This window comes from Heterocephalus glaber, unplaced genomic scaffold, assembly GCF_053883595.1.
Source record: "Heterocephalus glaber isolate CG9 unplaced genomic scaffold, H.glaber_assembly_v1.0 deba00001472, whole genome shotgun sequence".
In the NCBI taxonomy this organism is placed as follows: Eukaryota; Metazoa; Chordata; class Mammalia; order Rodentia; family Bathyergidae; genus Heterocephalus; species Heterocephalus glaber.
Genome location: NW_028258315.1, coordinates 50,998,467 through 51,002,947, shown reverse-complemented (window position 1 = coordinate 51,002,947; position 4,481 = coordinate 50,998,467). Strand labels below are relative to the sequence as shown.

The 4,481-nt window shown below is 37.6% G+C and overlaps 1 pseudogene; it reads left to right on the top strand.

Annotated features, from left to right (window-relative positions):
• Positions 1–2,796: 2,796 nt before the first annotated feature.
• LOC101724565 (PRELI domain containing protein 3B pseudogene) lies at positions 2,797–3,368 on the top strand (annotated as a pseudogene).
• The last annotated feature ends 1,113 nt before the right edge of the window (positions 3,369–4,481 follow it).

The following is a 4,481-nucleotide window of genomic DNA, read 5'->3' as shown; positions in this document are numbered from 1 at the left end:
TATTTAGTTAGCCTTGTCCACTCATGGCAGGTTCCACTCGCCTTTGGGCTCCACCCAGATGGAGGTGAAGTTTATGGCAGTGATTAGGAGTACACTGCCCTAGCTGTGTCTCCTTTGTCTTCTCTATGCTTCAATTGTCTCATTGTTTCAATTAGCATAATAACAGTGCCTACCTCAAAGAGTTGTGGGGAAGGAGTAGATGAATTACTAGATGCACCCAGCACAGTGCTTAGTACCACGAAACACGACATAGGATGGTTAATTTTATGCGTCAACTTGGCCAAGCCATGGTTCCCAGATGTTTACTCAAACATTATTCTGTATGTTTCCATGAAGGTATTTCTAAGATAAGATTAACATTTAAGTCAGTGGAAGTAAATCAGGCGACCCTCTCTAACGTGGGTGGGCCTCACTCAATTACTTCAAGAACATGCGAGAAAAAAGTGCTACTTCCCCCAAGGATAAGAAAATTCTGCCAGCACACCATCCTCAGACATGGAACTATAACATCACTTCTTCCTTGGACATAACTTGTTGGCCCACCCTACGGATTTGGGATTTGCCAAATTTCAAAATCATATAAGCCAATTCCTTAAAAATCTCAATGTCTCTCCTCTTTATTTATTTTTCTTTTTCTTCTCTCTTTCTTCCTTCCTTGCTCAATGTATATGTTATTTACTAATCTAAACAGTTGTTTATTTATCTATCTATCTATCTATTTATTTATTTATTTTTGGTACTGGGGATTGAACTCAGGACCTTGCTCTTGCAAAGCAGGCGGTGGAAACACTGAGCTAAATCCCTGGTCCTTAAACAGTTATTTATCCCTGTTATATATACCTATGCACACACATCCATCTATCTATCTATCTATCTATCTATCTATCTATCTATCTATCTATCTATGTGTGCACAGACTATTGGTCTGTGTCTCCAAAGAACTCTCCCTAATACACTGGGATAATGATAGCTACCATGTACTTAACCTCCTCTGCATGGTATTTACCACTTCAGATAGGGTCTCACTTATTCTTCATAAAGCCCTATTGCCCACATTTTACAAAGGGGGATCTGAGCCAAGAGAGACCAGTGATTCTTTTGCCCAAAGTAATTCAGCTAGAATGTGGAAGTGGCAGGATTCAGTCTTTTCCTCAACCCTCTCCTCAAATAAACACTGTGATTTCTTTCTTTCTTTCTTTCTTTTATTTTTCTTGGTACCTGGGATCGAACTCCGGACCTCATACTTGCGAGGTAGGCAGTGGCACCACTGAGTTAAACCCCCAGCCTCAAACACTGTCACTTTTTAAAGGATTATTAAAAGGTTAGGACTGCTAGTTCTTCAGCACATTCGCAAAGCCACAAGACATTGAAATATTTATGTGGCTGGATTTTTTTTATTTTTAATTTTTTTCAATTAAAAATCATATTTATATTCATTAATGGGATAAAATGTGATAAAGTTTTTAAATTTTATTTACTTATTTTAATTGAAACATAATAAGTGCATATATATTTATGGGGCACCGTGTGATGCTTGGATGTACGTATACATTGTGGAATGCTCAAATTGGGGTAAACATATCATCCTCAAACATTCATCAATTTTTGTGGTAAAAACATTCAAAATCTTTTCTTCTGGCTTTTAAAAAAATATAAAGTACATTACCATTATCTATAGTCACCCTGTTGTGCAATAGCACACCAGAACTTCTTGCTCCTGTCTGACTGTAAGTCCCATTGACTAACCTTTTCCCCATTCCTCTGTCACCCCTACTCTTCCCCACCTTTGGTAACCACTATTCTACTCTCAACTTCTATGAGATCAACTGTTTAAGGTCCCACATGTGAATGAGATCATGTAATACTTGTCTTTCTGTGCCTGGCATATTTAACTTGACATGAAATCTTCCAGTTCCATTTATGGCATCACAAATGTCAAAATTTCATCCTCTTATGGCTGAATAGTATTACATTGTGTATATATACCACATTTTCCTTACCCATTAATCAGTTGATGGACACTTTATTTCCGTTTCTTGGCTATTGTGAATACTGCTGCAATAAGCACAGGAGTGCAGATGTCTCTCTAACCTACTGATTTCATTTCTTTTGAACATATGTGTACCTTATTGTGGAATTGCTGGATGATATGATTGTTCTATTTTTAATATTTTGAGGCATCTTGAAAAGATTTTGAGGTTTTCCATAATGGCTATATGGATGTTTCAAAATCCCTTTCAAGTGATGAGACATACTAAATGTCAAATGAATTTTTCCAGCCTCTAACTGTAATTTTCACTGTGTTGAAATATGGAACTATTTCAGCAAAGCTATTTGCACTATGTTTGACAGAAGCTAACTAGAAGACAAGAATTTAAGAGAACACCAACTTCCTTTACTACCAGGACTAGCTGGCAGAAATTAGTCAAGAAGGGAAATTAGTCAAGAAGACCAATTCTGGTTTGGGGGAAGAATAAAGCCCTTTTGAGTTAGTTAGAAGGAACAGGTGTCTAAGAATGGACTTTTAGGAGCTGGAGATTTATCCCAGTGGTTTTGCGACCTGCTGCGCAAGTGCAAGGACTCAAGTTTGATCCCTGGTACCAAAATAATAATAATAATAAATAAATAAATAAATTCATACATACATACATAAAATAAAGAATGGACTTTTAGAGGTTGTGGGGCCACTTGATGGGCTGTACTGCTGGCAGGGGTACAGGTGTGGGCAGGGCTACTACACCTCTGTGCCTCATTGTACCCCAATACTCCCCAAACATCCAGCGGGCCACAGACATCATGAAGATCTGGACTTCAGAGCACATCTTTGACCGCTCATGGGAAACTGTTACAACAGCTGCAATGCAGAAACACCCAAACCCTATGAACCTGAGTGTGGTTGGAAATGATGTGCTAGACAGGCACACAAAGCCCTCTGGAAAGCTGCACAACCACAGACTTCTCAGTGCAGAGGGCTGACTTACATTGTGAAGTCCACTACTGGTGCAGCAAAAACCAAAACATATGTGCAAGGAGATTCTGTAGAATGTAGAAAAAACAATGAGACTTAAATCTACTAATATTTCATTTACAAATATGGCTTCAGTAGATGAGAGGCTTATATACAAACCATGTTTTCGGGAAGCAGAAACATTGTTTTGACATGGGAAGTCATAATCACAGAGAAAGGATTCAGCCTCAGCAGCTACTGTGAAGGCCTGATGGCAAGAGAGAGATCTTCAAATGCTAACAAAGGCCATGCTGCCATGGAATGAGTGATATGTGAATTATATGCTGAGATTGAAGAATTGGCAGCTTTATCAAGAGAAAGCACAAGGGCACCACTGATGGCTGCTTTTCTAAAGAAATGACAAAGTTGGTATATAACATCAGGTCTCTCCAAGCTGACAATGTCTTTATTTGTTATCTTAAAAATACAACTATATTTTAGGTAGTTTTAAAATAAGTTGGAGTGAGGCTGTTTTCATCAAAACAAAAAGATACAGGGGTTCTAAATCACAGGGATCATCTGAAGTTAGTGTGGCTTGAAATGACTAATTGTGAGGGGTCAGTATTTTTGTGACAATGTAACCATCTTTAAAAAGTACTTGGAAGAAGGGCTGGGGATTTAGCTCAGTGGCAATGCACCTGCCTTGCAAGCATAAGGTCCTAAGTTTGATCCCTGGTACCACAAAAAACAAAAAGTTCTTGGAAGAAATTGACATTGACACTGAGTCTTCTTGAGGTAGAATGTTAAAGCTTTTCAGACACTAGGACTTTACCTGGCTTTGGATCAACGCCAGAACAAAGCAGAGCCACCCCTTATGGTCACATAGCAGCCTTGCTGAGGCAAACTAGACAAGTGTGCATGAAGGAACTCACTTTAAAAGGAAAAACTGTACACTTGTTAAAGACATTAATGTGTGTAAAATAAATTGCTCTGCTAAAAATCATCATGTTTAGATTTGGTACTTAAATGATATTTTTGGAGTGAAATTTATCACTAAAGTAGTATATGACTCCAACAGAACTATTATTTTTATTGTGTTAAAGATTACTGTATTGGTTTGACAAAAATTTTGTGACTTACTAAAGGTATTATCTTCCTTAAAAAAAATAGAATGAACTTTTAAGATTGCTTGTTCTTATCAGTATGTATATCATAGAATCAGCAAATCCAATTGGGCTTCTTTCCATAAATAACTCTGATTATTGAATAAAGCATATTTAAAAAATTCTTTTATTGGTACATTTTAGGTATACAACACATTTACATTTCTCATTGGGAATTGTACCTTTACATGATGTATCTTGGTTCTTATTTTTTCCCCATTACCTGCACTCCCTTCACCCCTCCACCCTTCCCTATTTACAAAGAATTTGTTTCATTTTTTTCCATTTCTCATCATTTTTCCTTTCCCTTCTTTCCTTTCCCCTACCCCTCCCACCACCACTACCCCTTTGGACCTTTTCTTCCTATTTCA